Source organism: Falco cherrug, chromosome 4, assembly GCF_023634085.1.
Source record: "Falco cherrug isolate bFalChe1 chromosome 4, bFalChe1.pri, whole genome shotgun sequence".
NCBI classification, from domain to species: domain Eukaryota; kingdom Metazoa; phylum Chordata; class Aves; order Falconiformes; family Falconidae; genus Falco; species Falco cherrug.
This window is the reverse complement of record NC_073700.1, coordinates 15,153,594-15,175,942: the sequence shown is the minus strand read 5'-3', so window position 1 is coordinate 15,175,942 and position 22,349 is coordinate 15,153,594. Positions and strand designations below refer to the sequence as shown.

Below are 22,349 nucleotides of genomic sequence, written 5' to 3'. Positions count from 1 at the left end.
AAAGATTGGAGCAAATATTTGCCATGAATAGAAGTATTTTCAAAGTTAAAGTTTTAAGAGAAGCAAGAAAATGTACTTATATATGTGACAGCAGCAATTTGTAGATTTACAGCTGTTTGTACCTGTGTAATCTTTAGTTTAACAGTAGCTATCGCGGTACCTCTGGTGTTGCATGCCATAGGTGACCTGTGAATCAAATATCCTTATTCTCTTTATATTTATCTTTACTTCAGATAGTTTTGGCTTCCATTTCCTATACACACAGAACCATCCCGGTTCTTTCTCCTGTTCTCCTTCTCCTGTTCTTTATTTGGGTACAGAGTGAAGACGTATGTTAGATTCCTTTCAGTGTCTGCATCCCTTAGGTGGCACATCTGCATAGCTGCTGTCAGATGCTATTATGTGCATTAATTGTTAGACTTGCTTTTCCATGGAGGAATACTTGAAGATGAAAAAACTCTGAGGAGAATGTGCTTAATTCTGCCTTAGTAAGAGCAGATTTCTTAGAAGCTCTTCACACCGTCACTGTGAACTGGTGAATATGAGCTGCTGTCTCACCCCTTTAGCACTGAGCTGAGGTCAAGCTACTATGACTTGCCCCTCAGCATAAGCTACTAATCTGGATTTGATGTCAGATTAACAGAATCATGCAGGTTTTCTTTGAACTGAAAAGGCAGCGTAGATATGCCTTGAGTATGTTAGTAGGATGTTAACATACAGACTGGCTGAGCAGTAAAGAGTGATGGAGTATGTTGTTGAACCTTGTACTTGGTGGTAATGGAATTGTATGTGTTGGTCTCTGTCTCAGTTGAAAGCCAGATTGCTTTGGTTTTGAGCCCTGAACAGACATGGTGAACTGGATCAATTTGTCTTTTTGTGAGAACATGTGGCCTGAATTCCCAGTCCTCCGAGCATTCTTGGTTTGAACTGCAAGTAGTCTGGAGCTCCAAAGGCAACTGAGAAGAAAGGAATGCAAGTGTCTTTCCTTCTGCAATTCTGTGTTCAGTTTGATAGTAGAGGAGTTGTTAAGAGCTACAACAATTCTCTTTCCTGTTGGTAGGCCAGTGGTCATTTTCTTTTAATGAAGTGTACGTTTGTGTGTGTGAATCCTCAAATAACAGATTAGAGACACCGCAAAATCAGAAATATTTTTGGACAACTAGAACTAAGAAAAATCTCGATATCTGATGTAAGAAAGGGATTGATAGCGTAGGCAGAATGGAAGGACTATACTTGACAGTGTGTAGCCGCCATAATTTTGAATTCTGTAAGAATTGGCATCCTGAGACAGCCAGGCGTAAAAAATTCAAGAACATATTCTGTTGTGTAAATTTCTATGCCATGGAAATTGTTGAAGGTGTTAGCACACATAGCTGCTCAGCCCAACATTTTAAACCTAAAGATAACATATATTTAAGTTTGAATAGACTAATGAAATACCATTGTAGTAAGAATGTAATGGTGCATAACAGGTGCCATTGGGCTGCTATGAAAATTATAGATGACCCTTAATTTCTTAGAGATGTTGAAGGATTAATGTCCAGCTGCTCTTCTCATGCCATTCATTTAAAAAAGAAGGAAAAATCCTTCAAAGGACATGCTGTGACTAGACTGTTGGTGAAAATGAGTGATGTGAGCAAGTTTGTTTTTCCAGTAAGCGGTGGGGAAAAAAAAAGCCTGCCTTTTTTCTTGAAATATTAAAATAAATAGTTGTAGCCTAGCTAGAAAAGACTGAAGGAATCAAAGGGAAGAGAGAACAATACTATGTCAAAATGGTGTCCGGTGTTTAAGATGCTGGTTATTTGGAAACAAACAATCCTAAATACTGATTTATCAGTACTCTTTACAGGGAAAAGCCCAAAACACATTAGTCAGGGCCACAGGACACCAGATTGTATTCAAATATAGGATGCTGACATACCTAGAATGTATGAGAGGTGGGACTTGTTGTCATGTTACTGAGGATGAGTTCCGTGTACTACCAGTTTTAAAATAGTCTCAGATTATCTAGTAGTTAAAGGAAGTAACCTGGGAAGGACAAAAAAGGATGGAGGAAGTGGTTAAAGCAGGAAAAATTAAAACAAAATCTTAATCACTGGCACATCACTACCTGGCAATAATGGTAAGGCTTATTAGGTGGAAAGACAGATGTGTTCAGGAAAAGCAGTCCATTTGCAAAGCAGCAGACTGTGTATGCACATTGTTTTACTGCTCACACTGCAGTGGATCTAAATTTGTATTTAATTTAATACATTTAAAGATATAAATTTATATATAAAATTATATATATAAATTATATTATATATATAAAATAATATAAAATATATATATAAAATAAATTTAAAGATAAATTTAAGTATCTTTGTCATTGAGAGGCAGCAAAAATTTCCCCACTACCTGTTCCTATATGCTTTTCTTTTAATTTATTGTGGACTTGAAAGTTGGAAACACTAATAGTTGCTCAAATCCCACAAAAGAATGGGAGTAATCCTACCCTGGAACAAAGTAGTAGTGTCCAGTTCCTAGAGGAAGAAAAGTGAGTTCTCTGAATGCGTTTATACTTCAGCAGACTAATTTAGAAATATCTTGCTTAGTGAAAGCAATGAAGACCTATTTTCCAAACTGCATCCATCCTTCATGTATCTGAGATTTCTAAGACAATATTCTGTATTTGTTTTCTTTTGAGGTGATTGATTTAAATATTTTTCTAGGACAGTTGTTTGTGGAAGGCATCACTGTTTATATATATTTATTGAAAATATAATTGCATTGAACAGCATGGATTTAATTTTTTATAATAAATTATCTGATTTTGGAAATAGCTGACTTTGGAAACCTGACTGTCCTGTAGAAAGTAGCATTATAGAATTGGACTGTATGGTTAGTATGTCCTTTTTAAAGAGGGAATATTTATAGTAATAGAATGCCAATTATATTATTGATGCACCAGAAGAACTGAAAGGTGATTGCTTGAATTAAGGTGACATTGTGTGCAAGCGTGATCAAATTTAGATTCCCTCTTACCAAACACAATTGGTAAGCCCTTAGAATCTCCACATAAATACTTGTGCTTTAAGGTCAGTCCAGACCTCATGGATTGCTTTTGCTTTCCCTGATAAAAGCAGATGCAAGCATGCCAAATTGCTTTGCTCCAGCTTAACCCTAGCACTGTTTGAATTCATAAATGCTACAAAAGGAAAGCTTATAAACGCATACAACAGTGAAGTGGAAAAATGTCATGCCTACCTAATCTATTTCCTGGGAAGGGAGGAAGAATCTTTTTATTCTTTTACTGAGACTTGGGGAATAAAATGAGGACTGGATGTTATGCTTATAATCAAGAATTGTCTTTCATATTTTCTGTTTGTTTCCAGCATTTTCTGTTGTCTTTCTGGTATATTGTCTCTGAAATGAGACAGTAAAAAAAACTTTTTTTTTTTACTGTATTGGACTAGAACAGTATGCTGGATTTAAATTGTTTTTAATTTTTTGTACTGTTTTATACAATAGCTATTGAACAGCAGTTTTTCTGAAGTTCTTGATATAAGGATAAAGTGTTCAAATGATAGCACACCATTTACTTGATGAAACAAAGCAATGCTGCATATAGTAACTAATCTACAGCGGTACTAGAAAGGGCATCAATGGGAGCTTTGCTGTAAATGATAACAAGTAGTTAGTTTTAAATAACCTGGTCAGAAATCAAATGCTCCTAAAAGAGTGCTTGAGGGAAAAGCAGGTTTTCACATTAAGAGGGTTCATTGAAAAATGGGGGGGGGGGGGGATTATAGGGAAAAGAAGAAAAAAAGTGAATCATTACATTATTTTAAGAACACTTGTCCATTTGCTGTCCGTGGTTCTTGTAACATCAGTAAGATGAACTGTTGAGAAAAGAAGTAAAACTGAAGTAGGAGCAGGTAAAGTTTGAGGCATGTTGGTACTGCATCTTTTTGTATGGATAAGTTTAACAGGTGAATGAAATATTTTTTTTCCATTATTAGTTTCTGTAGTGGTTTTCTTATATCATATTGTCTTAAATACTTTAGATACAGCCAGGGTGATACTGCAGTCACATGTTAATTTTTAATTCCTTGTTCACAGTTGAGGACTGGTGGGTTCTGAGTTGCTTCCTCAGTTTTATGTATTATGGAAAAATATTATTGACACATCAGTCAAAAGATGTGCAATGCCTTAGTCAAGGACAGCAGTGATGTCATGTACTTTCTTCCTTTATAGAAGAGAAGAAAGATTTTTATCAAAACCAGAATATAGCTGTATGTAGTTTTTTTACAAAGATTTCCTTAATATTTTGCATGCAGTGTCGGGATTTTAAAGATGTAAATTTTAAATAGGTGAATTAAAAAAAAAAAAAAAAAAAGGTTTTTCCACAAGAGCCAGTGGTTTTTGTCCCCTTATGGAAGAGTTCTTTCTTATTTCTCAGTGTTGGTATAGAAGCAGTGCTTGGAAGGATTTTCTGGTTTCTCAACTAATCATTTTTGTCAGTGCATTTGCTGCATAAGCTTAGCAGGCATTGCTCTTCAAACTTCTGAAGATTAATGCCTTTTACATCTTGAAATTTGGGATTACAGCTTTCAGGCTGTATACAACATAGATTTCTAACTTTAAAGGTTTTCAGCATACTACTTGCCAAATTTATGTTAGAATTTAAGTGTGGATTGAGAATGAGATAATAGCAGTGGCAACCTGGTTTCCAGGTGACTGTATCATACAGTCTTAAAATTCTGTATATCGTGATAGGACTAAAATATGGTGGCTCCATACAACCTGAAATGTGATTTTTATACTGCAAGTCAGATCATGTCACATTTCTGATCTGGGAGGTTTAGATGATACTGAAAATGCAGCTGTCTCAGGATTACTGTTCCATTGTTATACCATTATTTCTTGGCTAAGATGGAAATATTTATTGAAATCGCTTATGGATGTTTTTTTCGAAGTGAAACAAAGCAGTTAACCTTCATAAGTTGTAATTCTGGGAAATGTGTTCACTTTTTCTGAAGGTGGTTTAGTGGTGGTGTAAAAGCCTACTTGTAATCAAGTTAGTTATTCTACAAACAGAATTTAGGCAATAATATGTTCCTCAAGTTTTAAGTGAGGATAACTAATATCTTGTGTCTTATCAATGACTTACTTTATTTTGTCATAAATATAATACAAAATGACTTCGTCATAGAGTTGAACTTCAGTATCTAATGGGTGTTTAATCATTGTCTTTTGGAAGGTGGTACTTACACTGGAATGCCTCTCATTGTAGTTCCAAGCCTGAAATAGGGCAGGTAATTCTTAAGTTAAAATAATGTTCCAAAGGCTATAAATTCTTAAAAAATATAATCAAAAGCATTTTAGTAGAGAGTCTGTCAGCTCAATGAGATATCGACAGGATTTTATAGGATGCAGATGGCAGAGGAAAACCTAGTATTTCACTGCTAGCATGCATTTTTCATTTTCTTTCCAATGACAATCTGGTTATTAGGTTGCTTGTTTTCTCACAAAACATAACATGTTGCTACCTAATTAGATTGCTTTAAAGCCCATTGGTAATGCTGATGTACTTCTCATAATCCTTTTCTCTGGGTTGCTTTTGTTAAAGGCTAACTTCTTGGTCTTGGGGAAAGAAGCCTGTTCACTAGGCTAAACATGAAAGATGCATTATGCTTGATGTTATGCTTGATGTTCTTGGTAAAAGTATAATGTGCAACAGAATTCTCTATACTAGGTCTCTTGAAGCCATAGCTTCTGGGCAGAAATGGCAAAAAGATGTTCAGATTACAGTTAAAGGGATTCCACTTAATCATAGTTGGTAAGAGATTAAACTTTAATCATTCAATTAAAGCTTTTGGCTTAACTTTTTTAACACAAGAAGATCAGTAACAAAGCTTGGTCTGAGTAGTATGTGTTGCTTGACACTGCAAAACAGTATGCTATTTGCACTACCTTGTTGAATGTTTTGTAAAGGAATGGTTTGTATTTAAGGTAGTTGAAAAAATAACATAATAGTAGTTTACTTTTTTTTTGTATGCCTAAAAATTGTCTACTAATGAAACCTACATTGTCAAGGTTTCATCCAATGGAAACTGCTGTACAATTTTACTATTTAAAAGTTAACTATCACACATCTGTGTGAGAGCAGCGGGACCAAAAGGTATTATAGGAAATTGTTTATTTTAAGGTGCTCAAACTCAGTTGCAGAGAATTGAAGTCACCAGGAAGATTTAGCAAAGAGCTTTGAATACTTAGCAGGAAAACTTGACACATTCAAGTCCCTCCATTTCACCTACCCACAGGGTAAAGACAAAACTAATGTTTGAAACCAGTCAACTGCCTTTTGAGTAGAAGCAGACCCAAAACTGAACTCAAAAGCCTAGATATGGCAGGACATCATTTGACAATAAGCATGAGAAAATAAATTTTTCCTTTTGTAGGAGGGTCTTATTTTCTTCAACTATACTTTTTTTTTAAAAAAAAAAAACAACACCCAAAACAAACAAAACCCCCCTACCCTCGGCTCTATAACCTCTGGCATGTATTTATTGTTTTATTTAAAATAATTCTGAAGGAAAAGCCACTGAAATACATCAGCCTGGCAAGGGAATTTTGTTAGGAATAGAAACAGGGATAGTACATGTCAGTGCAGATGTTAGGCACCCTTTAAACTAATTCAGTTAGGAAGACTGTCAAAAGGTTAATGCAAATCAATTTTTAAAAAAGACATTCTGTATCAAGCACTTCTGAAATTGCGGTTTTGAACTCCTAGTAGAAATTAAATAAAGATTCTAATTTTGTCTTTCATACTGTATACTGTCAACATAAAAGGCTGACTTAATTCAATGAGGGTTCCAATTTATATCTAAAAGTTGTAATTTTCATTATTGCTACAGAGCTTAGGCACTATTCCTGCTTATCCATGCTAGATGTCTATAGTACCATTGTTGTATGATGATAAAGTTTAATATCTACATAATCATACTACTGCAAATGCACAGTATTGTATGTTACAGTATTTCCGATTTAAGAATAGAAATTTATAACAATTTAAATCAGTTGCAGTATTTTTTATCACTAAATAATTCAGTGATTTAATTCTATATTTAATTCAATAATTCTACATTTTAATTAATTAATCTTTAATAAATTACTCTTAAATAATTTTCAAGAAGCTTCTGATTATCGTCTTTAAAGCCACAGCATATTTTGTGTCTGAAACTGTTGTCCTCCATCTTCATTTTCAAATGGAAAGAGAGTTTCTTGGAATCTCTGCTAATCATCTCAATGGAATAAGATGAGCAAACTGTTCCAGCTGTTCTCCTGGAAGACCATGTCTGATAGCTGTCCCTCCCTGCCCTGGGGACACATCTCAGGTAAGCTGAGGTGAGCGGTTTCAGTGAAGCTGAGTGGTCAGGAGTGGCTTCGCTGTAGAGAAACTCAAACTTGGGTTCAGTGCTACAAGGTGAGGATGTCATTTTGCCATGTCCTTGTAATGAAATGTTGTAGTCTTTATTTTGCCTCTCAAATGTTGTTACCAATGGGTAGAACTAAGCAGCTGTGGTAGCTAATTGATTCCTCTTTTCCCCCAATGTTAGTGTTCTGTACTCTGCATGAGGGAGCATAAATTCACATGTATGGTTTAAAATATAGGTAAACCTGTTAACCTGAAGGTAGGGAAACCTTATTTTTATTATAATAAAAATGAGGTGTTGGGTAAGACAGTGGTAATATGAACTTATTGATACGTTTTATGCTATTTAACCCAATGTTTTTAGAAAAAATTATTTTAGTATTTAGTAGAAATTTAGTAATTTCCTCTAGGTAATGCTGTAGTAATGCAAATCTCTGTTGCTGCTGTTCGAATAGTTTTACAAACTGAATTTTTTCCAGGAAAATCTTTGCTGACTTCCAATCCTGGACAACACTGAAAAGTCCTAAAAAGGACTTGCCCTTTTCTTATATATTTAAAAACTAATTACAAGAATAAAAGCTTAGTGATGAATACAATATTTTAAATTAATTGGAGAGTATTATCATGCATATTTTGCCTCTCCTAACTTAGAAATGTTTAATTTTTTTATTTTTTTATTTTCCCCTACCTGACAAAAGCTACTTTAATTAAGCAAACCAGATAACACTTCGGAAGTGTACAGAATTCTGTTTGGTCCTATTTAATATGAGTATTGCTCCCTGAGTGTGTCTCGACTTCCTCTCATAGGACTGATAGATGCTTAAATGGGAGATTCTGTTTGTAGTGGGAGGCAGTGACACTGATTCAATTGATTAGGTTGTTGGTTCTGTCTGATCTTGTCCCTTCTAATGTCACAGAACAAATCGCCTTGCAGAAGAAAAGAAGCATGCCCCATCTGCTTTTATTGAAAGCTGTTTCTTCAGATCTGTCATGTTATGGTATCTTGTTTGAGCGGTTTTCTTGAATAATCTTGTTCAAGCCAAACTTTCAAAGCAGTTTTACATTGCGGACTGATCTTAAACATGGTGTTTGACTGTGGATGAGTATCAAAGGGCCTACTCACTACAGCGTCAAAGGGTCTGTCTATTGCTACTAACACGTGTTAGATTAAGTTACACATGTGCAGGTATCTTACGTTGGCAAGAGTGTTTTGTAACAAATCCCTTTTTTCAATCACCAGATGAAAAACCTAGCAAACTTGTCTTGTCCCATAAGTGAATTAAAGAAACAGGTTTAATAATGGAGATAATCAGAGTATTTAACTCATTCGCTTATTTAGAAGTTCCAACTTCCCTTTATCCCAAACTGTGAAGAGGAACATTCTTTTACACGCTATATTTTAGGCATTGTATTTTATGGGTTTTTGAATTGTATGTTGTTTAGATTTTAAAATAAAGAATTCTTAGCCCCAGCCTTTTTGGAGGGAGAGGTTTACTAGAAACATTCCGTAGCATGCTCACAATATATTGAAAGAGAGAGTGATTAGCTATAGCTTCTTCTTTCAATTAAGTACTACTTGGTTTTGTTAGTATTCAGAAAATGTGACAACAGCTTTGTCTTATGAATCTTTTTGTGGTATTTTCCCAGTATGTTTTAAATAAGCTGTATTGTAAATGATATAAGGACAAATCTTTTGTTAGAGGTGGTATCTTCTGTTCCACTGCTGACCCTTATGGAAAAGGTAGCTTTGACAGTTTTTTCTCATTATCAGCTAAGTAATTATTTTCCTCTTCCCACAAGTAATACATTGTACCTTAGAGTCATTTTAAAAAAGGGAGGGAAGGGAAAATATGCTTTTGATACTATTGGTCTAGGAGTAAGTGTTGGGAGATGAAATCTCCTCTCCAAAGGAAAACATCTGGGGAAGAAGTGTTAGCAATTTCAAAGATAACTTTTTGAACAAATAGATGTATAGGTAGCCCTCTTTGCTTGGGAGGGATCAGTGTGAGTGAAAGCTGAAAAAAAGGATAATGATCTATGGACAATCTGTCCACTGAAGCATGGTGCAGAATACCATGCTACGAATTGAAGTTCTCAGAGCAAGCTACCATGTGGGTATGAGGTGTTTACTTTTATGAGAACTGTATTCTAATAAGAGCTTTTCCTCAGTTTTGTAGAATAAGTAGGACATACTTGGGATGTAAAAATGAGAAGTTGGTTTGCTTGGGAATGCAACTATTCTGAGCACCCTTGAAGGGTTTTTTCATTACAATGTCAGTGTTTTTTAGTGTTCTGGTAGGCACAAACAGGTAGAAGGAGCAGAGGCAGATAACTTTGGCATTGATATGAACTAGAGTTAATAATATATTACTGTACATCAAAAACTTTTTTGAGAATGTTTTCAGAAGATATTTTGATGAGTTCAGGGAGGAGTTGGTGGTATCATTAAATAAGTTGACAACTTCTGTAACCAGCTTTTTGGTATTATAGCTCAAGGGAAAGTCAATAAACTTTGATTCTCAGCATTAATCAAATTTTTTTTTCGTGGCTCCTTCTGCAGAAGGCTGCAGTAATATAATATCAGATGGCCAAAAGCAATTCAGAAAGTCAGTGTCCCACAGGGTGACGTACAAATGTAAAAAGACTGGGGGTGGAATAAATCATTTCTTCTGATCTTGTTAGGGATGAAATTATTGTGGAGAAGCAAATGTAATTTGCTGAATATTCTAGGAGGAAGAGAAGTATGAAGCCCCTTTGATTACCAAAGGTACTCTTTTTAGTGTTTTCCTCTCACGTATTTTCCTCTCACAGTTTACAAAGGTGTTCTCATTGCCACTTGGTTTGATAGTTGTAATATACTACTGTAGGTCAGCTGCTACTCATGTGTTTTGGTTGATTTGGGATAATCAGATATTAATCTTCATCTTCCCCTGTCCTTGACCTACTGAGAAATTACTTTAAATGTTTCAGTAAGGAAACTTACATTGTCTTTCTGATTATTTGGTTATTCTGATATTAATGTATTCAATTTCATGCTCCCATGAGAGAATATGAGTAAATCATAATAATATAAATGCCTTGTGGAACAGTATAGGCCAAACTACTTGCAAATTGACCTTAAAACACAAAAGCTTTATCAGCTTCCTGTGAAAACACTTTTTCTCTGGAAAAAGAAAATTAGAAGTTGGTGTACTGAATCTTTAAAATGAGACCTTTCCATTGGTAAATGAAATGCATCTTGATATATCAGTTGCTTAGAAAAAAAAGTGAAAGTGGAATACCTATATATACACATATCTTTTAAATGTATTTTGGAAACCCAAGTCTTATAAAGTAGAGAATCCTAGAAGCCTATAACCTTTTCTCACCCTTGTTTGGAGGATTCAAAGAGTAACAGTCCTGAAAATGGTAGCTTTTGATGTGATTTGATACATTTTCTTCCCTTTCATTTTTAATATTTTTTTTTCCACTGGGATGTGCAAATACAAGAAAATGATTTGAAATACCTAAACTTCATCCTTAGAACTTTATTGGCAGAACTGTAGCAGTGATTAAAAAAATACAAGCCCAAAATGAAGAAAGAGTTGGTGTGCTGCCTCTAAACAGAAAAGAATGGATGAGTTGTTTAGCGCACATAAAGAGAGATTCTTGCCTGGCCCAAGCAGAAAATGCTGGAAAATGTTACTCTTCCTGTACCTCTACCGCACAATCTGCTACTGTGCCAGTCCCTCTGGGAGTGTGCAGCCTGTCCCAGGATGGTGCTGTCTTTACGTAGCTGGTTTGGGGGTGGTGCTGAAGGAGGTTCTTCACAGTGTGGTAGAAGTGACTGTTCCAGACCCAACCAAAATTACCTGTTGGCTGTAAACAATTTTTGGCAAGCCCTGCTGCTGCCTAGTGCCTTCACCTGAGAGCTATGCTATCTGTCGGTTGACCCAGAAGTCTTTTATTCTGCTCCCCAACCCTACTTCTGCTGGCACAAGCTGTGAATTATAAAAGCGCAGTAGAGGCAGTATTCTAGAAGCATTTTGTCCAAAGTGAGATTGTAAAGTCTCTAGAATATCCTGTTGGAAATGTTCCTAGCTACACAGCTTCCTACCAAAGACTGCAACATAAAATCATCATCTGCACGGTTATTTAAGGCTGCCCAACTACATTCTGTTCAAAGTGTCATGTAGAGCAGTAAAGCTGATCAGGTGTGATTTAGCAGCTGTGGTCACATAGATCTGCTTCCAGTCACTTGAGCAGCTAGCAATTAGCAGCCATTGCAGAGAGTTAAGTTTTAGTTTCAATGTAAGTCTGCCGTGAGGACTCAAACACTAATAACTATAGGCACATACAATTCTGTGTAATTCTCCAACTTTCATAATGTGGGGTCTGATGTGTGGTGTTTTCTAGTTAAAGCCTAAAGTTGGTTTGAGCTGTCAGTTATTGTTATGGAAGAATAATGTTCCAAATGGTTGAATTTAAGGGTAAATCTTTCAGATATACCCAACTGACTGAAGTGCCTAAATTCCAGTTTTGGAAGAGGCTTCACTTTCAGTAAGGTTAACACTTTTACCTCATGAATTCAGTGGACAAGAGACTGAATTTACTGCTTGGTGGTTGGTTACTCTGTGGTCATTATTCAGGTAAACATTTGCAGAGCAAGCTAAGGTAAGATGCTTTTGTTTGCACTTCTTCACACTTAGTACACTCTAGGAGACATCCAGAGAATTAGTAGATTGTATCACGATTATTCTCACCTTTGTTTATCAGTAATTTCCTGGTGAAGACAATCTTAGAAGCTCATTAGAAGAAATGTTCTTCTTCATTAGAAGAAACACATGAACCTGTTTCACAAAGCAATTACAGGTTTAGATGATGCAGCTGAGCATGTCTTATAATTCCTGCTACCTGCCTTATTAGATGTTTGAGAGTTTGGTGACCTGCAGTAATTAGATTGTGTGATCTTTCAAAATGGGGATAAGGCCAGTAGGTCACTCAGGTGCTTTGGTAAATGGTACTTTGTGATGTTTATCTTGTAGAACTGATATTTTCTGGCATGTAATAGAGAAAATCTTTTACTACATGTAAAACTGAACCTAAACGAGGTACTTGGAAAGTTTCTTCCTTGTGCTTTGTTCTTGTTTTTTCTTATTTCCCTTTTGGTAGAAACTGGTAATCAGAATAGCAGACCTGTGTCTAGTAAGAGCTGTTTTGTATAGCTGTAAGCAGTACTACGCTTTGAAGTGCTGACAAGCCTTGCATAAACCATGATCTGATTTTTCTTGCCTTCTGGCAAGAAGGCAAGATCATGATGCTTTATTATTGAGGCAGGTTCTTGTGTAGTGTAACTAAAGGATGAAAAATCTATCACATTGTTCTTAAATTAAATTTCTATGGGTTTGATAGTCCCAGGCTGATCTGGTGATTCTCTACCGCAGAGGCTTCAGTGCGCTGACTCACAAGTGTATTGAGCCAACACGACAGGAAAATGCATAATTGTTTCATGCCTAAAGAAAACGTGAAAGTTAGAATTAGAGGCGCTGACTGAAGGCAAAAGTAAAGAAATAAAATTTACCTCACTTGTTGATTTTACTTATTACATAGTTGTCCTGCCGAAATTCTGTCCGTGATAAAACTGTTTGTGTTAAACTTCTGTTGTTGTGGTGGTTTGGTTATTTTGAATCACATTCTTAGAATGTTTTGTTTGTTTGTTTTTTCCTGAAGACACAATTTCACCTTTCCCAAGCATGTATTTTACACTTCAAAGTGACAGTTAAGAGTATATCCTTTGGAAACTTACTTTATTAGAGCATTAACGATGTAGTTGAGTCATTGAAAAACGTGGGAGCCATGGGCACATGGGGCTTGCCAGCTAGGATTTTCTATTTAGTAGGGAGTAATGGGATTTTTTTAGTGCTCTTGAGGCAACTGTTGGTAATGTTTACCTTGGCAAAACAAGGTATTGCAAGTGAAATAAGCCGTAAAGATAGTAAGTAATGATGTGAATGAAAGTAATCATTAATGGTGCTTATTAGTAGATGACACAGTTGCATGTGAAACAGATTGCATACAGAACTGTCCTGTATACTATACTTCCGAAACAGCTGATGTCGGTTGATATGTAGATAATTAATGGGTTTAATGACTTCATGCATGCTTTCTTGAAAACTGACATGAGAAGTCTGTAGTTAGAGTTAATAGTAGAATCAGAGAGGATTATTTTGCGTAGTGACTTATTCCTAGGTATGTATATACAGATCACTGAATTCCTATTCATGGTGCAAATATTTGTGTAAGTTCAAAATCCTGAATGACCAAGCAAATAGTTTGAAGTAATCTTCCACAGGCAGTTGGCAGTATGACTAATAGAATTACATATGCGTAAAATTGCTTTTACTGTAGGAGCCAAAATGCAGAATAATAGCTTGTCAAACTGTCATTTGCAAGTGAGATCATAGATTTCGTAGTCCAAATTAGGTTGTATTCTTTTTCTTTTTGTCAGGTCACATTCTAATAACCATATTGTGCATTAAACCCTGTGATTATCTGAACACTTGACAGATGGTAGGATGTTAATTTATATGTAAGAGACAGTGATTGCATGTGCAGTAATGGTATTCAACAAAATATAAAATGTCAAAATCCACTTTTTTGTTGTGTTTTTACTTGCCTTATTTCAGCAAGGTAACTCTAGCAGAGTAACTTCTTTTCATAGCTAAACATGATTCTTTTACTGGTGTTAACAGGTTTTGGAGTTTAAAATCTTTTATATTGAGACATGTTTGTGTGTTGGTCTAGACTACAAGAAAATTGTAAAGCACAGTGAAAATGAAAGAATATTACGTTTATGAGTCTAAAGTTTTTCATATATATATCGCTCAATTTAAAGGAAAATTAGATTAGTTTTAGGATCACTTAAGAATTAGCGTCATACTGATCAATTGGTTTTCTGACAACACAACTGTCCTAACTAGTTCAGAGTTCTGTTAAATTGTTATCAAAATGAGTAGTTAGTTGCTCCTAATATCTTCCTTAAATATTATCTTAAGTCATTTGTGTTGTGGAAAACAATCTGTTTGAGCCCAAAGGATTTTAATGATGTGTTTTTGCAGTTCGCTTGTCTTTGGCTGACAGGTTATTATTATGCATTTATAATCGATCACTGTTGTATTTAGGTAGTCAGTAAGTCTTGACTTATGGAGGAATAAATTCCTTATTAATGTTCCTTAATCTCTAATAAAATTAGTTTTCTGTGAACTGTGTTTTAGTAGGCGGAGAAAGGAGTCATCAAGCCCTAAAGAGTGATAATTGCTTTGCTTGTATTTGTGTCGCAGTATTGTATTGTCACTCTCAGTGTCTGTGTGTGAAGTATTAAAGGCTGTGAGTTGGTACTTCAGGAATGGAAACAGCAAAGATCATTTTTTATCGAGTGTATGAGTTATAGGAGTGTTTTTGCTGGCTTCCAAGCTTGGGGAAAAAAGTTTGTCATCAGTGTCATTAATATGCCTTATGTAAACACTTATTCTAAAAAATGCTAGCTCTGAAGCATAATATTCTTTAGGAAGAAGGACATGTACAAGAATTTTATAAACAAAATAGGTTGCACTTCTCTTACAAGACTGATGCTTTTCTCTAAATGTTCTAACCTCTTAGACGTTACGAAGGTGTGTTCAGCCATGAATGCTTGTGACATTTTAAACAAACTGCAGAACAGTGTAGTATGTGATGATATGTATGTTATGTTATAACAATATTTCTTGTAACCTTTTCCAAATACATGGAAAAGCATTGCTTTTCTATTTTGGTAATGTTCCAAGTATGTAATGCAAAAGAGAGAAACTGAAATTTAAGTAACAGCATTGTTGCAGCCATTCAGATTTTCTGCATTTTTGTCTGCCGTTTCCTATAACAGCCCTATTAAGGTATATTTAAAATAGAAAATGTAATTGCTAAGATGAGGTTTTGCAATACTAAATAATAGACCTAAATGTACTGGACCTGTTTCTCAAGCTAAGCTTTTTTTTAGTATTTCTTTTTAGAAAACATGCTCCTTAACTTGAAGTAAAGTAGTAGTGGCTTCTTTGGTAGTTTTGTATTGTATTCTTGGGCTCAAAGGTGTTGGCATGTGGTCAAACAATTATTTGTATATTTTCCATTTCTGGATAAAAAAATATTTCAATGTGCCATCAGTGAGCTCTTAGAAGAATTTGCTAATGGTTTTGTGGCCTTAGTTACTTGTTCTCAAGCCTTTTGTCATAGTTATTGAAGCACAGGCACAAAAATGGTTGCTAGAAGATACCACAGAAATACTTGGAAGTATTCCCTGAATTAGAATACTTGCATTCAATAGCTGATTAAAATACGTTATGTAAAACTTTCTCAAAAGCATTAAGAAAAAGAGCCCATAATATGATAAAGAGTAATTGTATGAAACACATTAGCTAGAGCTTTAAAGGTGTGCTGGTAACAATGTTTATTTCAATGGTTGTTGACAATGTAAATACTCATATTTGCACTAGAAGTGTTGCATTTTGTTTGGGTTTTTTTGGTACCTATTTTCTGCAAGACTGAATACATTCAGGAACTTTATTTAAAGCATACCACCGTAGTTGTAACGTGGTATTTTAATACTGTCTATTTTGTCTATGTATTTGTCTATATACAAGTGACAAAGTATTGCCATTAACAATATTATTGTTGTTTGTTGTTGAAACTTTTGATACCAGGGATTGTTATCAGAAGATTAAAACTTCTAACAAAGGCCAAAGTATGAAGTTCCCACAGACTCTCCTTTTGAAATTCTTGAACAAAATCTTTTTTTATTTAAATAATGAATCATTCTAGATGCACTCTTCTTTATATGAAATCACCTTCCATTAAATTAGCTTTAGTAAGGATGTCAAATGAAGTATTAAAAATGCACTGAATGATCTACATTCAATTTTTGTATTAGCAATTGTTTGTGCGGGTGGGGGAATTATGCATACCTAGTGGATTATAGACTTTTTTCCAGTCCTTAAATGTTTTAGAGATTGTGAAGGCTCAATGAAACATCAAAGTTGTTGGAATATAATCTCTTATGCAGCAGCAGCTTGTAGTTATGCAACAAAGGAAATAAAAATCGTTGTTCTTACTGAGAATATTAAAAGAAAGAAACTGAATATAAGTGCAGGCATTAATGACTTCAGAAGCAGAAGACCATGTTTTAATTAAAAAGAGCAAGCAATCTAAAAGTAATGATTTACAGGTGTTCAGGGGAGGAAACTTGGAACTACTGTTAAATTTTATATTTTGCAGATTTTTTTTGTGGCAAAACCTATTTCCTTTTGAGATAGCTGAGTGCTTGAAAGTCCAAGCATGCTGCCAAGACTTTTCCAACGATGATGGCTGTAAGAAAGAATGTTGGTCCTGGAAATGCTGCATCTTTTCAAAATCCCCTTTCTACCTGAATAACTTTGGTAACCTGTTGTAATGACTGCCAATTACCTCATCCATTCAGGTTTCATATCTAACCTCAGTTCTTGGAATGAACTATTTCCTATCGCACTCTTGTCTTGAAGGAAGGTAAGAATCAGGGGGCTACATAGTATGTAAAAATAAGGTACAGTGAAATGTTTTAATATTTGCACGGAAGCTATACTGGAAATGAGCTTTACAGCTTTGCAGTCAGAACTAGATTCTGAATTGAGAAGAATTCTGGTGCACTGGCAGACTCTGAGGAACTCTTCAAAGTAAATTGCAATGTATGTAGTTACAGCTGACAAGTATCTGATGAGCTCTATAAATGCATGGTAATAATTCTATGCACAGCTGAAGGAAAAGACATGTACTATGTAGCCTTTTTGTTATTTTGGTTGTGATTTGATATCGTGTTGAATATATTTTCAGTGCACCTAAAGTCACTCAAATAGTACTTATGGATTGACATTTTACTTGACAGAGAGGTGTGTTTTCAAATAGAAATTACGTTTTAAAGTACCATTTGAAATACTAAGCTTGTTTGTATTTCTATAGTATATCCATCTAAGGATCTCACAGCATTTCATAAGCATTAATGAATTAAGCCTCACTGCAAGGTAGGTATTATCCCAATTTCACAGATTGCAGGGAGGTTAATTAACTTGCCCAGAGTCACTCAGTGATCTGTGATGAAATTGGTTTCTATTTAAAAATGGATTTGCAGTCTTGAGCTTTAACCATTAGGCTGTGCTTCTGAAATAATTTTTGTGCTTGAAAATCATGTTTGGCTTATTATCAAGTTATAATAAGCTTTGTCTATGCACAAAATAGAGTTGAAGTGACCATATCAGTTTTAAATTTATCTAGGTACTTAGCAAGTTTTGAGTATTGTCAACTGAATGGAGTTGCATTTGAGCTGGGTTTAAAAGAAACTCGTAGTAGATGAATAAAAAATAGTCTGTGCAATGTGTGTCTATGTGCAAGTTTGTGCTAGTTTATGTCAAAGGATTTGTTAAAACTGGCATTCCTGTTTGGTCTGAGTTTTTAATAGAAATGTTCTAATTTCACTTAATCTAGTTCAACACAGATAACACATAAATTGAAAACTGAGGGGAAAAGAAATCTGTCAAATAAAAAGTCATACCGTAATATGTTCTGTTGGTTCTAATTATTTAAGTTGTATAACCAACACTTCTAATTTAAAAACATATAAAAATTATTTCCTGTTAAATGCTTTCACACATTAATGAAAGGTACAACTTCAGCTGAAGAAACTTATTAGAAAAAAAAATTATTTCTGGAGGAATCCATCTCTGTAGTTTTTCTGGCTTGATAGGAAGGATAGTAATTTGGGAAAGAGTACTTTATTTTCTTTGATTTATAGCCCTGTTTTTCCTGCTCTTATACTCAACTATGCAGATCTAGTAGTAAAAGTGATGATGTTTGAGTCTTGAGAAACCTGCAACTTCTTCAGACTCCTGGTGGTGGTTTTTTGTGTCCTTTTGACAAGTCATTTAAACTCCTTTTAATATAGTTTCTGGATTTGCACAATCTGCATAATAATTGTAAAATGCTGTGAAAGTTTGAAAATTGTTCTGACCAGGAAAGTATTATTTTTACTATAATAGTGTTAGAAGCTTCTCAAAATAAAATAACCTTTATTTCAAACTTTAGATTCAGTCTAATAAATCCTAGTTAAATGCAATTTTGTTTAATGAACGAGGCTGGAATTAATCACTCATTCTTTTTAATTAGCAATGCTTGACTTTACGCACCAAAATGTCTGATTTGTAAAGTTATTTCTTTGCAGTTAACAAATAAAATAAAATTAAGGCATAAAGGTTTTTTTGAAATGCCATATAAATTTCTCATCGTGATTGGTGATTACCAGTAATGCAACACCTAGGTAGGGCATATCGTTGTGGCACAAGATGACCTTTTCTTCAAGCATTGCTGCTTCTAAGGTAATGATAAGTGCATAAATGAGTACTAAATTTTTAAATAGGAAAATCATGTGATGTGGCATTCTCATCTAATTTAAAAAGATTTTTACAGCTTCAAATGCAGTAGATTTTTAAACATCCAGGTTAATATGTTCAGAAGATTTCTCTTTTTCAGAAATAAGGTGACCGTTGAACCTTTCGATACTTCCTATTCTCTGTCTTTGCTTTCCCATACCTTGTTTTTGGTTCAAGACAAGCATGTATTTGTAGTTCACCAACTCTATACTGGTTTTCCTGGAGTTCTTTCTTTATTTTGGTCCAAGCAATAAGAAAGCTTCTAAGACTTTTCTTAAAGTAGTGGTCTACTTAGTGTTAACTGCAAGAACTTAAAATCTGTCTCTTCACTTTCTAATTTCCATAATGGCACTGTGGCCTGTAAGTGCAATATAATATAAATAATACAACATGCTAACCAGGACAAACTGTTGATTTAATAAATATTCTACCAATACATTAGTCATTCATTGCATATAATTACTTGGCCATACAGAATAGGGGCAGCTGTGATATGGCTGGTGTTAAAGTTAAGATTTTTTTAATAATGTACTTCATAGCTTACTTTTTCAGGTTTCCTTCTTTTTGTATGCTGCAGAAAATTACTTCAATCAGAAGTGGATTGACTAGGAAATGTTTAGTCTTGCTGCCAGTCAGGCTTCTGAGAAAGTAGATTGGGTTGTTCAGTTACACAGATGTAAAATTAATAGCTGGTAAAAGCTTCCTGTATTTATTAGACTATTCTTATTCGAATGTGATTGCTGCTTGAGGCATGGAACCACAATGAGAAGTGGCTGTACATAAACACAAACTAACTTCCCAGTCAAGTGAGAAATTTCAAGAACGTGTTGCAAACAAAAACAGTGCCAGCCAAAGGTATCCTCCAAGATTTGTCTAATTATATTTGTACTGTACTAAATAGAAGAAAGAAGTTATCCATTGCACCAGAGTATTTAACCTTGTAGTATTGGTAGTCTTGGTCATATACTACGTTCTTGAAAACATAAATTTGGGTCACTTCTGGTATGTAAGGCTACTTTGGCAAACGGGATTGATTTCTTTTGGACTTGCAAACTGGTATAGAGCTGATGCACTTCACTGTTGAAGAAAGTGTCCTATCAGATAGAAAATTGTTCTCAGTATTTCTGTATCCCACAGGCATGCTTAGAACAATACTAGCAGGGAGTAGCACCCAGCTTTTCTGCAGAATGGAAGTTCAGTTTCTTCAGTTGATTTATTTCTCAATAGAAATAGATTTTACATTGTATTCTCAGAAAAATTAGATGCAAATGTCCAGGGAGTATATCTCAAGGTAACACTATGATTAGGACAGTATTTATTAGTTGTGTATTATGTAATAGCAGAGGCGGGAATGTTCTAGTCAATTTGTTCTCTTGGTATTATCTTCAGATCTTTTGAACATTGAGGTGTTATTGTCTATGCCATAAAAATAGGACTTCATACTCTAGATCATTTAGATGCTGTTGAAAATTTACTTGAGGTTTTTGTAGACATGTTCGTATGTCTGTTCAAGTCAGGAAATGAAGATTTTTTTTTAACTTCATCGAATGAAGGTGTGTTCCTTGTTTTTTGGTGATGGGTATTTTTTTTTTTGGGTAGGATTGTCTTGGTATTTCTCCCTAAGTGTTTCAGACCAGACTCAAATATACATCGCAGGCCTTGGGTGTGAGTGGGTACGTATTTGTCAAGCTGGAAAACAGTGATGGCCAAGGGGCAATTAAAACAGCCTAATTTTCTTGTAATATGTTGGCCACAGATTCTGACAGACATGTTAGCCAAGTAATGCTGAAGCACTACACAAGTTGTTTTCATGTAGAATCTGTCATTGTATAAGTATTGCAAAAAATAACTGAGGCTGTAATTGAGATTTTTTTTTTTTTTTTTTTTTTTTTGGTAGGTCTTGGTAAGTTATTTCACGGTTTCTTTTTATTTGCTGGTTAAATACCAACGGTCCCAGTTTCCTGGGATTTATGGGCTAAGAGTTCAGGGACAGGGAAGAAGTTACCTTCTTCCCCTGTGTTTGCAACAGCCTTAGGGTTTTCAAAGGTACTTGAGCCTTTCCATATTTTTTTCTTCATGTTAATGCCTTTCCATTGGTAAATAAGACTTACTAGAGGTAGTAATGCAGTTCATCTGAGCACTTGGGCTTGGGAGAGCCTATACCTAGTTTCAAAGGGGCAAGCATCAAAAGAAACTATGGGTTAATGCTAACTCTGAAAGTTTTTACCTTTTCTCCAGTTAATCTCATTTTGTTACATGCCTGTGGATTGTCAAATGCCTAAGAATTTTTCACTTAAAAATTCTTGCATGTAATAAAGGGATTTGTTTTATTAATACTCAAATTTGTTGTGGTTTTGTCTAGTGACTCAGAAATGATTTTATGACAGGAATTACAAAGCATAAAAATCTACTAAAAAGAGGTTTTGACAATTGAGAATTTTGGAAGAAAACTGATTTCCTTTTTTCTTTATAAAAGTAACTAGGGAAAATAGCAGAGTTCATACTATAACTGAAGGGCAGAATGTGAAGCTTCTGAAGGTATGACTGCTCAAATGGCTGTTGAAGACAGTAATTTATGAACATTAAAAATGTTTAAAAGGTTTTTCACTGACTTGCTTTGAGCATAATGTATTACAGACAGCTATAATATAGGGGGTAGAACATGTTACTGCCTGATTTCAACATGTGAACAAAAAAAGTAGGAAAAATTCTGGGTTTTTTTGTCATGTCCCCCACCCTTTTTTCCATGGTCCTTGCTTTCTACGTTGCTGTTGTGCGCTCCATCAAGTACTTTAGTGAAGTGCTCTGAGATCTGAAGGCAAAAAAGTGTGGATTTTGAACTAAATAATGAAAATAAGGGCTGAGAAACATCTGACTCCTTCTCATGTTTATAGTTGGAATATATTAATCAAGTGTATCAGTGACCGAAAACTCAAAAGTAAAAGGGAACAAAAAGGTGCTATTCCTTGTAGTTTGGCTGTGCATCTAACTTAATGTAGGAGTTATTTTGTGTTAATAAGAATGTTTCCTGCCTAAAAGTGGTGTTTAACACAAATGAAAACCCCTTCTAACTATTAACAACTATGTGCTTCAAATTAATGTTGGCTTATACCAGCTGTTACTGCCTCTCTGTAACAGCCTTCACAGTGGAATGCCTCACCTGCATCAAGTTGAGTATATACATAACTCTTTGCAAGGCTGTAGCTGTAGCTTTTCAATAAATGCAAAATGGTGAGCTTTTATAGTTCTAAACTTAATGTTTTTGTAAACCAATCTATAATTTCATTATGGCAGGGGAAGTTGTTTGAATTTTATGATAAGCTGTATAAATAATGGCATTTTCTAAATCTTTTTGAGGAGAAGAGATAAATTTGGCTTCTGCTCGCACTGAAATAAATCTGTTTTGCTGTAGGTTTTGTGGGTTTTTTATTATGATTATTTTAACAGAGCTGGGTGTATCCCTGCATACC

At 34.8% G+C, this 22,349-nt stretch overlaps 1 protein-coding gene across 3 annotated transcripts in view; it reads left to right on the top strand.

The window, feature by feature from the left end:
• FHIT (fragile histidine triad diadenosine triphosphatase) overlaps positions 1 to 22,349 on the top strand; it is a 613,978-nt gene that overhangs the window by 23,974 nt on the left and 567,655 nt on the right. The window contains exon 1 of one of the 3 annotated variants that reach the window (XM_055708616.1): positions 7,293 to 7,379. The exons of the other annotated variants lie outside the window; for them this stretch is intronic. The gene's annotated coding sequence lies outside the window, so the exon portion shown is untranslated. Of the gene's footprint in view, positions 1 to 7,292; positions 7,380 to 22,349 lie in introns of those variants that run through there. 3 annotated transcript variants of the gene reach the window in all.